This window comes from Lolium perenne, chromosome 2, assembly GCF_019359855.2.
Source record: "Lolium perenne isolate Kyuss_39 chromosome 2, Kyuss_2.0, whole genome shotgun sequence".
Taxonomy (NCBI): Eukaryota; Viridiplantae; Streptophyta; class Magnoliopsida; order Poales; family Poaceae; genus Lolium; species Lolium perenne.
Genome location: NC_067245.2, coordinates 129,414,742 through 129,426,856, shown reverse-complemented (window position 1 = coordinate 129,426,856; position 12,115 = coordinate 129,414,742). Strand labels below are relative to the sequence as shown.

The window sequence follows — 12,115 nt, the reverse complement described above, 5'->3', positions numbered from 1 at the left end:
TCTTGGCTCGAGCATTCGAAATCAGCCTTAATGGTGGAGGGTGGCTTAATGCAGGAGTGAGAAGATGTCGGAGTGGCAGGCCGGTGAGGCTAGCTTTGGTGCCCTGGAGCGCATGCAAAAGCTTATCGGATAGGAGGTAAGCATCATGAAAGTTAATGAACATGAGGTACTGTAGCTTATTCTCTCCTAGAGCTTCATGTTTGACTGAATGCTTATATGAGTTAGTCACGTTCGACCCCATTGAATTAACACATACCTCAGTATATCATCTTATGGTTACGTTGGAGTGTATTACCATCACTGGTTACATGAAGAACTACAAGTGCATTTTCTTTATTTGCTATCACTTGGATATATCTATGTATATAAGGTTTCAGATACATATTGCAATGTCAAAATGTCTAATCGATTTGGGTACCATCTACTATTTATCACTGCTACAAATTGTTAAGCAAATGCAGTTAGCCAGCAAGGAACCAAGCATATGTCTACTGTTGTATGTATGCTTTATCAAGAACACTCACTTTTCTGTACTATAAGCCTAATAGTGCTAATTTAGTTGTGGTTAATGCCATCTACTATATTGTGACCACTATATTGATCTCTCCATATATTGCTCTCTCCTCCATCCAAGGTAAATCCTTGGCTTCAGATTTTCCTATAGTGACTACTGTTGAAAATTTGCTTTCTCGGGATTTCTGAAATTTAAGAACTCGGATTAGTCTTTCTCGGGATTTCTGAAATTTGTAGTTAGTGGTTTTGAAATATATGCTATTTCTGAACCATTCTACAGTAACCGATATACTGCAAAATATATGCTATTCTGCTTGTACTGTAATTTCTCCATAGTTACTGAATTTTTCATTGTAGTGAACTCTCCTGCTACTTATATTTCACATAAATGAGGGCTTTGAAATTTTAATAGAGCAAGGGAAGGAGAAGGGATTTTGTTAGGAAAGAGAAAAGGAGGGAAGAAAGATTTGGAAACACAAGATAGGATCTTGATTTTCTTCGTTTAAAACAGAAAATTGAAAGAAAAACAAAAAGTTTTTGGCATCTGCAAAAAGTGCAGGAAAACTTTACCAAATGTAGTCTTGCATATCATGTATATATATGTTACTTGACATCTCTATGAATGCACATTATTACTTTAGGTTATCCCATGGGGGATAAAATTTACCCTCTTTATCAAAAGTAAGGTTCAATTCAGCATTAGGACATGGTGAACTGAATGGCTAACTCCACAGATTGATCGTCGGTACCTTTGTTGTGACAGTTAAATTTATACGCATTGCTGGTTGTATAGGCTTTTGCAATCCCGATTGGGTGATGTAGTTCAGGTAGTTGGTACTCTACCCAATTAAGAATGAGGTAGTAGGGAAAACAATGCTTCATTTAGACCAGGGAAAAACTACGACCAATATATCAGTGTAATTTGGCACTGTCATTCATGCCAAATTCGTGGGAAAAACAAGATGTTTCTGCATCCCTGCAAGAGTACATTATACAGACATTGAAATATTCTGGCCACACATTGCATAGTAGTATAGCAACTAATTGTGTGACTTGCTGCTTACTCATGCAGGGTCCGCATGGGTCAAGCATCACCAGACAGTACACCGTGTCCTTCCAAACCGAGTGACCTTGAGAAACCAATCCGTGGGTATGCAGAAAAGGTGGGGGATGATATCATTGATCGTTGCCTGAGGACTACGCCCGATTCGTTTGGTGAAGCTTACAACTTGTACTACTTGTACTTCAGGGAACATGGTTTCAGAATTAGATATGGGAAGAGCCGTCTAAATGCAGAGAAGACAAAATACATGCAAGAAATTATGTGCAGATGCTCGGTAAGTGTAGAACAATATAACATGTGAAAACTGATTGTGATATGGCTCGCTGGTGGCCTCCTAGGAGGCTTGTATATTTGAACTCTACCTTTTCAATGCAATGAAACGCAATAGTCTATTGCGTTTTCTCGAAAAAACTGATTGTAATATGGTTCCGTCTCAGATGGGTCTGTGCATCGAACTGACAAAGTAATTGTTGTGTTGCTCTTTTAATTTTGTGAAGGGCAAATCAACAGGAGAGAATACTAAATTGTGTTGGTGTGAGTTCTCTGCGATGGCACAGAGTCAAGCATAGACATGTACAAAAGGACAGAGAATTGTGGTGAAAAGGTATTTTGGCCATCACACAAGCACATAGACATGTACACTAGGGACCTTGTCCATCAGCTCCGGGACAGCAACATATATCAATTGGGAAAGTGGACAACACAATTACAATATTCTTTGACAGTGTTTGTGAAACTGAAGGTGAAGAGGAGATGTTGAGCAATTGAAGAAATTCTTGGAGGATTTAGAGATAGTTTCATGCAGCGGCCTAAGGAGATTTTGTTATAAATGAATGTTTTTTCAGTTGGTGTCATGACTTGTGATAACCAATAATTTTAAATTAACACGAGAGATATTTATATAAGTAGTATTGGTTTCTTTGATGATTATATTTTATGATACCTTTAATTTCTTTTTTCATAAGTTTATTATGAATTATATATGTGCATTAGGAAATGAAATTTGAGGACCCGTGGCAACGCACGGGCATTTTAACTAGTTATTTTAGAATGCTGTGAGACTATTTCTCTGTCGAAAGTAAATACTTAGAAATATTTTTTGTAAGCTATTGCCTTAATACTTATTTGAAAGATTTCAATTGGCATGAATAACTTTTTTTTTTCAAATTGTGCATGAATGCATGATGCAAAAATCCAAATCCAAATCCTGGGATGTTATAGACTACCATCCTTAAAAGGAATCTTGTCCTCGAGATTCGAGAAGGCTAGAAAGAAAGGGTTTAGGTTCGGTATGACTATGGTGCTACCACCCTTAAAAGCATTTTGGCTAGGTCTTTTCTTCGATTTTCGATTTTCATGGGTCTCCTGCCTTGCATCAATTTTTTTTACTAGATTTAGATAAGCGCCTTGGCGCACGATCCTGTAAAATGCACGCCAAATTATGTTTGTATAACAACAATACAAATTAAGGTGAAATTAGGTTTTAGTTTAAATGGTAATTATCTTTTTAGGATTAGCAGAAGTGAGGATGAAATTAGGATAACACACAAATCATGAACTGAGTAGCAAATGCGTCACAGAAGTAGAAGAATATAATACATTAACTACCACTATGGTTCTATTAAGAGCAACAAACGTAAGAAACGAATCAAAAACCACATAGTAAGCTGCCTATGGGCATTGTCGCAGCATGGTCTGTTGAGGTTAGCACACAGGAAATGTTTGTACTTGCAGCACCAAAAGTTAGCACCACTGCCAAATGAAAAGATGAATTAACACCATTTAAATGTGAGGAAAATCAAAGAAATGCTATGAAGTGGTGCTTGTCTTTTCGCACGGATGAAAGTTTTGTATAACATATATAATAAGATGAGAAAATAAAGAGAAGATCATAACATAATTGTTGGAACCAGACGAAATTACAAACATATTAACACATCGTGTGCTAAAAGCAACACAATGCTGCACTAAAGAGGCTATTAACAACCTTAGACTACATGAGCGTACAACAACTTTTATAGATACAACCTTGGTAATAGGATCTCATCCTCATTCACATGCAAGAGATTAAAGTTGATCAATTCAGCAAGAGATTCCTTGGATAGTCACCTGCTTGGTGACGCAGCGTAATATTGATAACCAATGAATGATGAGTTCAGATTCGTTGACCACACTGAAATAAGATAAAAGACCCATTTACCATGGAAATATAGGTTAATAGGAAACATGGAAATGACACCAGGCTGGCATGTCTACCGAAATAAAGAGCAGCTAGCAGAATAATCTCAGATAGTGGAGCTAACAAAGATAACTACAGCTGACTCGGTTTTCCCAAAGAATCTCAACGTGTTTCAATTAAAGCACTTTCACCTCAGATATCAAATTTTAGCAGCTGGTTGTGGTGAATGCAATATTTAGACCATAAAAAGAATGAACATATGGACAATAGAAAGGAAGCACGTGAGAAACATCAGCGACCTTCTTTGTGTCAGAGAGGAATACATACCTCCTTGCTAAGCACTGAATCCTTTTCATTGGACTATGAAAACAGCAACAGCAGGGATTGCTGAAATATTGCCAAGCACATCTGGACATAAGAGAAAGAGAATTATTTGTCTTTGGCCCAAGAGATAACCAGATAATTTATACAGAAGAAGTCACAGCTGACACACTGAGACAATATATTCCACCCAAAGAGGGAAATCATCGAGATTTCCATATTAACGTTCAATTACCATTGATGCACCAATGCTTATAGTAAAACCTGCTGCAACCGGTCTAAGAATTGACCTTGGTAGCACCAGTAGGAATTCACTAATCTCATACGCTTCACCTTCATGCAAGATATCAATGAAGTGTTTAACAGGTACAAATATAGCACTATTCGTCTAAGAAAAAAGGAGATGGTAAAAAAAACCATTTAAGAACATGTATAATACAGAGAAATATGATACACAATATTATTTTTCTGTCTTAATTCCTCGATCATTTAACACCATATCGGAAGAAGCAATAAAGCTTTCTAGCTAATTGTACAATGGTGGCACAAATAAAGACATGGGCGTGCATCCAAACTGAAGTGAGAAGTGGTACAAATTATGTTCCTAATTATATTTAAATATTTACAGCATAAAACATGTCAATTACGCCCTGATGATAGCTTTATTCCCAAACTGTACAACACTGACATATAACGGCATATTATTGAAAGGAAAAGTAGTCACATTCAGTTCCTAATTATATTTTGGAATCAAAATTCATATAAAAAAGCATAAAAATTGTTCCTCTATGCACTGATGACTACATTCTGATGCCGAAAACTGGTTTTAACTTGTGGAAAAGCTAAATAAATTATGAAAACAACAATATAATTGGTTACTTGGAGACAACTTGTCCACACATATTACAGTTGTCCTCGTCCTTCAAACATGATCATAACTATTCGACGACATCCCACAGAGTATCATAACATCCAGAAAAACACCAACACATATAGTATCCCAAGCATATCTAGTGAAACCAATACATTATAAAGATATGTCGATTAGTTTTATGGTAACTTCATTGTGAATCACCGACTGGTTTTGATTAATCGTCTTTCTTGGGTGGAAAACAAAGCATCTGTAGCGGTAGAATTAGCAGTAGTATCAACAACAAAAAGGAATCCACAATTATTTTTACTTCTGGCTAAAACGCGGCATCAAATGAGACAGCGAAAGATAAGGTTAAAATGGAAAGGTTCATCATCTAGTAAGAACTCACCTTTAATTCTTTTGGCACACATTACAGATGACACAAATGGAATTCTTTGAGCAAGAAGAATACATCTACAGACTTGACCAACCATTTCGAAAAAAACAGACTTGACCAACCATTATACCTTGTTTAAATCAACCTGCATATACAAGAAACAAGATGAAATTCTCTTTAGAGATATAAAGATTAGAATCTGATGCAAATAAATAATAGCGCGCGAAATTAGCAACACCTTGTTTCAGCCACCCACACACAAAGTCACCTTGAGGTACGGACAAGTTGACATGAAGAATAAAATTATTAATAGGACTATACAGTTCAGTTATTAGGAATGCAATACAAATAAGAACGTGTAAATGTGCAATAGCGAGAGCATTTTTAATAAGTAGGCAGTAGCGCAGACCAAAACACTACGCGCCTTGGTGCGTGGCCCCGGTATTTTGCTCTGACGATTGTTTTGTAATACAAATGATAATAAGCTGAGAAGAACACACAATATATAGGTTGGCTCAGCAAATATATTACAAACCCATCTTAGAATTGTATATTCTCTATTCAATAGGTTGGCTCAACAATATATTACACAGATATATCTCAGAAGTTTGCCTTGAGCCCTTCACAATGCAGCTAAAGAATGCTGCTTCATGAATCCATGGAAAATGAAGTCGAATCATAATTGTAGCATCCAATTATATGGTAGTATTAGCTGGGGAAATCATAGCCATGAATTTCATCAAAGAGATAACCTGAAGGCTAATCGATCAGACAAAATTATTCAGAAGTAGAAATTGCATCGCAGTGCTAGCAAGTGTTTCGTTTATGTGTGGCGTAGTCCCAGCACCACAATCCATACTGACATTGAGTTGGTCAGCATGTACAAACAGCCTACATGAGAGTAGTAATTTAGCATCATATCAATTAAAGGTGGGTGAAAGGTTTAAACTTGAAGGTTCACTGTGGTAATTCAAATAAACTTGAGAACTGGCCACACAATATAGGAGAGGCATTTCAAGGGCATGGATCTATCTACCTCTGAATCAAGCCGTGAGCTGCACACACAAATAAGAACGTAGTGGTTAGCAACAACTTTTAGGCTGTCACTTATTAACTATGACAAGCCACTACGAAAATTATTTCTCCAATCCTATTTTTATGACATATTCAGTTTGAAAAGTGAGAGAATTAAGAGTCAACCTGGAAAGGGGAATGGACCGGGGCATCAGTGGGCAACCATTGAAGCCAATGGAGGTGCACTAACACACGGCCGCTATTTTAACATGACTAAGATCTACAGTAGAAATATGCAGTAGCAAGATAATAATTAACAGAGTGACTAAGAATTGACGCAGAATGTGTCTATTGATACCTACTAAAATATAAGTTTTCTCTTCTGAGAGTTGTTTAAAGGTGGTCCTACTATTACAGAAAAATAGGACAGAAGGGTGTGACCAAGGCCTAAGCGTCAGCCTTTAGTGCTTTTACGGAAGCTAAAAATTGATGCCCATAAACCGTGCCTTAAAGAGAAGTGAACTTGGCTACAACCTACAGATACATAAAAAATAACAGAAGAAAGTGAAGGACTCTATTTATATTCCTATCGTTTATGTTGGCATCCATCTTTTCACAGCATTAATAGTAATGGACTTCTATGAGTAAAAGTGTTAATGAACTTCTGTAAGTAAATGTTGCATTGGTTAGAAAAAAACCAGAGGCTAGGCACTTATTTGTATACGAAATATAGATGCGACGACTATGTTAACCATCTAAGCTGATACAAGAAATCTGCAACATGTGGCAAGTGTGTGCGCAAGAAACATTATGCAGAATATGAAATTGATAAGAAACTAAGATGTAGAATATGTAAGTACCAAGCAGAGGTTTTGTCAGATATATGCAGCCTACCTTGTTCATATCGTCTACGAAGAGGATAAAATAAGCAAAAAATGCACAAGCAAAGTATATTTATTACTGATGCAAATCATGTGACTGTATTAAAGTACAGTCAATGAAAATCATGGATTGAAACTGCACAAACCTCTACTCTGTTGTCACATGAGGCAATTTATCATCGTAAATAACCCGTCAAGTTCATGAAAAATATATGGATTATGACATAACTAAATTTGCTTAAGGTACACAACAAATTTCACTTTGAATTAGACAACATAAATACTCATCAAAATTAGTGGGTTTGCTGCCACAATTCTTAGAGCTGTATTTGCATATTGAACATGCTTTATGAATCAGTAGGGGGGAGTTTCTCCTAACAGTAGACAAAAACCATGATTTAGTACCAGACCTAAGAGAAGTACTGTTAATGATCTCGACTGACGAGCGTACCTTGAGTTTTGGCGTCAACTCATTTGGAGTTATTGCAAATGATGACAGGCTGTATCTTGTGGTGTTAGCCGGAAGTTTTTTTTTCTCCCAGAACAGAGAGGCTTCAGATTTATCATCAGTAATAGGCTAGTACATGCTCTCGTCCCACTTTCTAGTCAGGGTAGAAACCTTATTACCATCACTATCCTCAACAAATCCTTCAACCTTGCACAGAACTATATCTTAGTAAGATCTATGCAGATGATAAGAGAGGCGAAAAACATACAAATCATGGAAACCATCTATTACGTTGTCTTTTACCTGGAGAGGATTGCATCCAAGAAAAGAGACTGATGTTTCAACCTGACCTTGCATGAATATTGTCTATATTCCCACTTATGATCATCGTGCCATGGTGATGGCAATAAAGTTTACGGATGATAAGGTTATTAATCACTGTTGTAACCTGGTATGGAGAGTAAAAGTTTATGCACTTCAAAAAAGGTTCACTTGTCACAGCTCACAAGCAATTCTATAATTGAATTTGGAAAATAACATGCCAACAATTTGCCCTCGCAACTGCTGAAGCAATCAGAAAATAACAGATATGACCACCTTTTTCTCAAGAAAACTTCAGTTTAGTGGAGATTTGGAATGGAAATTTTCAATGGGGATGGAAAATTTCAATGGCAATGAGAAAGGACAATATACATTATAATAGTTAAATGAAATAAGTGGTAATTTGAACTACAACTTTAGCTATCTTAGTCTCTGTTTGTATATACGAACCATAATGGCAATGAGCCTTGTAGGAACCATCCTTAGGATATAATTATGATAAACGCAGCCATGGCGATAGAAATCAGATTTCAATGATACAAACCGGATATATTCAGTAAATATTGGTCATTTCATAATAAGGTGAGCCAATTTATTTGTGGATGCTAAAGTATTTAGAAGGCAATAAAAGAAAAGCACACCTCAGAATCCTCACTATAATATGAAGAGTGTCCAGGCTTCTCCTTCCCTGAAGATCAACATAACAAATTCATAGCAGACTATGGAGCTACAACAGACGCATAGAATAGTTGTCCAAATTATTGTAGATTTCCACGAGCCCACGCATCTCTTCCTGGATAGACATTAACGAAAATGAAACTGTTAGCTGAAACTTCAGAAGAGATGCAGCACAAGTCAGTAAACAATGACATATTTTAGCTGTAACTCTTATCCGAGACTTCAGAAGAGATTTCAAGAATTTGTGTGTAATGTAAAAAATAATGTTCCAACAAAAAAACAACTTGAGAAGATTATATCAGTAATTAATCATAAGTAGCACAAATTAAACTGCCCATGCCGCTCAATAGATGACATAGATAATACTGAATAACACACTAAATAACAGTAAAGAAATGCATAGTTAGTTAGCCAATGACACTAAGTAGAAAAATACATGCTGGAATAGTTAAAAAATAAGCATTCTCATACATCACTCCATCGTATCCATGAAAAATAGTCGGGCAAGATTTAATATTGAAAACAATATGACGTGCCCCTAATAGTGAAAATTCGAGTCAATCAGCTGTGATAGATCATATATAGAAGACTGTAGTGAACACTGCCTTAAATAATATGTACCTTATGAATTTCTTATCAAACATCTCATATCCCACCAAAGTTAGCCTCTTGTTGTAGCTCAGTGTCGCTAGAAAATGAATGGAGCAGAGCACAAGAAAGAAGGACATCCTGAAGGACACATCCATGGCCTAATGCCACCATCGAAATCTTCTGCACCAGGGAGTAGTCAACAGCCAGCCAACCACATATTCGCTCCAGCCTTTAATCACCAGGCACTGCCGCACTCCTCGTTCCTTACCAATCAACTTTCAGCCACATGATGGTGGCCTACAAACAAAGTGATGCGGGGTGGCCTTCGGTCACCTCCACACCAAGACCAACAAGTCCCCCAAGTGGATCGATGACACGAGCCCGAGTCAAGGCTCTACATGATGAGGTGAACTCGCTCCTCACCACCCTTGATCTTGGTACTCCTTTGGATGGATTGCTACCTCATGCCGACGTGCTATGTGTCATTAGGTACAAGGCGCATCAAGACCCCGGAGAGGAGGAGACGCCAAGGTCAAGGGAGGGAGAGAAGCAGCTGGACATGGAGATGATCATGAAGCCGAAGCCGACGTCGCTCGAAGCGCTCCAAGGAAGAGACGGATGCTGGCCGGTCCAGGTGTCGTGGTATCGTCACGGCATATGCCATAGGGTGGCTAATCGAAGTGGTTCCTGAGGGATCTCACGGCGGTATCCGGATGCGGGTATGGGCACGAGCGACACGGCGACGTACCCAGGTTCGAGGCCCTCCGATGGAGGTAAAACCTCTACTCCTGCTATGAGTGTATATGATGATCACACAGTACAATGGTGCTCCTAGAGCTGTGTTCGGCTGCTCCTGGGAGGCTAAGGGAGACGATGGTCTCTCTCACAGGGCAGCTCTATGGGTGGAATGAAGTAAGAATGATCGATCCCCCGCACGAGAGGGGGTAGTGCGGCTTATAAAGGCACCGGCACTTTACATATAAGACCCTATAGTTTACTGGCCGGCTTGGCCGGCTCCGGCTTCCGCTCCTTCCCGAGGCGGTGACGTCAGGAGCCGTTGAGGCGTCGTGGCCTGTCCCATCCGGCTGCCACGGTCAGCGATATGGAGAGGAAGTGTCCCTATCGCCGTCAGCCGCTGTAGCCAGTACGGATCGTCGTAAGCCATGTTGGCCTGTCCGGCGCGTGGCACTATTGCTCCACAGTGCCCCGCGCTTCACGGAAGATGAAGTCAGCGTGGACTTTGGGAACCCGGATCACCAACCCGGTTCCTTCCAGTGCAAGACTCACCAGCCTCGAGTCGGTCTGAGGTACGAACCCCCAGTCGGATATGGCTTGTAGAAGCCGGCCCAGCTACAGCATTGGTGGCCGTAGCCAGGCCGACTAGGACCTAGAGCCAGCCGGCTTCCAGACCAGCCGGCCACGGCGCCAGCCGGCTGCACCTCAGCCGGCCTTTGCCGCGAGCCGGCCAGTGGCCAGCCGGCTGCTCCGCGTCCATTGCCCTACCCGGGGTCTTCCCCCCAACATTAGCCCCCGAAGCTGGCAAGGTCCTGCGCTTAGAAGGACCTAGGCAGGTTTTCCTGGCTTCTTGAATATATTTGACGGCACTTGGAGGGGCCGACTGAGAATTTTCATTCAGCCGGCTGCGCCCTCATCCGGCTCGTTCTCGCCGGCTGCTTCTAGCCGGCCGCTTTTTACACTTATGCAGCTTTTGCTTTCTCGCAAGTTCTGATGGCGTCTCCGCCTTGCTGATGAATTTTGGTCCGAGTTGAACTTATTGTCCGGCTCCGGCTTGCGGCGCGCCGGAGTCTCCGCCGCCTCGGGCCCTGCACCCGACTTTACCGGTCTGACGCCTGGCGCCGCGGTCGGTTCGTCTGGTCACATCAATGTTCCTCCGGATCCGGTGCGGTAGTGGGGGAAGTGGTGTGGCCGTTTTCGGTAACCGTTGTGGTCGTGGGAGGAGTTACGGCGCAGTAAATCCCGATCGTGGCCTACGATTGCCACGTGGCCGCGCAACTGGCGCCTCAGGCGGCTATAAATGCCCCTGGGAGCGGTACCAAGGCGCCCTTCTTCTTCCTTGCGCACTTCGTCCTCTCGCTCAAGCTCTCGCCTTTCTTCGCTCGAGCGCTCCGTCGCACGCCAACACTTCTTCTCCAGTGACCTCCTGGCGAACTCCGGCGAGCAGCTGCCCCGACGTTCTCCCGCCGGGCCTCCGCCGCCACTCCGCCAATCCGGCGCCACGGGGCCGTGCGTCTCCACGGAGCGTCCTCAGCCGCCGCCGTCGCCGCCGCCATCGCAAGGCTCTTCGTCGCCCTTTCGCCTCTCGTGGTCAACTTCTTCCTCTTCCTCGACAATGGCCTCCCCCAGCGGATCGTGGAGGGGCTCATACATGCGGGAGGATGACATCGAACGGCTGGTGCGCCTCCGGCGGATTCCGCGGTCGGTTGTCACGCGGGTGCCCGGCGAGGAGACGGAGCCCGAGCCGAGGGACGGCGAGCGCGTCATCTTCGGCGCGCACCTCGACCGCGGGCTGGGCCTGCCGGCTTCCACCTTCTTCCGGCAGTTCCTCGACCACTTCGGCCTGCAGCCGCACCACCTGCCGGCCAACGCATGCGTCCTCCTCAGCTGCTTCGTGGCGTTCATGGAGGCCTACGCCGGCTTGTGGCCAGACATCGACTTCTGGAGCCGGCTGTTCTACCTGAAGGCGCAAACCACCGAGGGCCGCCTGCGGGCCTGCGGCGCCGCCTCGATCTACACTCGGCCCGGTACGCCTTTCCCCAAAATCCCCACCGTTGACTCGGTGAAGAACTGGCAAATGTCGTTCTTCTATGTGCGCAACGAGGGGCAGCTCGTCGACCG

General features: G+C 42.0%; 1 long non-coding RNA gene across 1 annotated transcript; it reads right to left on the bottom strand.

Annotated features, from left to right (window-relative positions):
* Nucleotides 1-6,160: 6,160 nt before the first annotated feature.
* LOC127333466 (uncharacterized) lies at nucleotides 6,161-6,597 on the bottom strand. Its single transcript, XR_011750964.1, has 3 exons — nucleotides 6,527-6,597; nucleotides 6,363-6,381; nucleotides 6,161-6,217 (listed from the first exon to the last, which is right to left on the bottom strand). It is a non-coding gene; the product is annotated as an uncharacterized lncRNA (long non-coding RNA).
* Nucleotides 6,598-12,115: the final 5,518 nt, after the last annotated feature.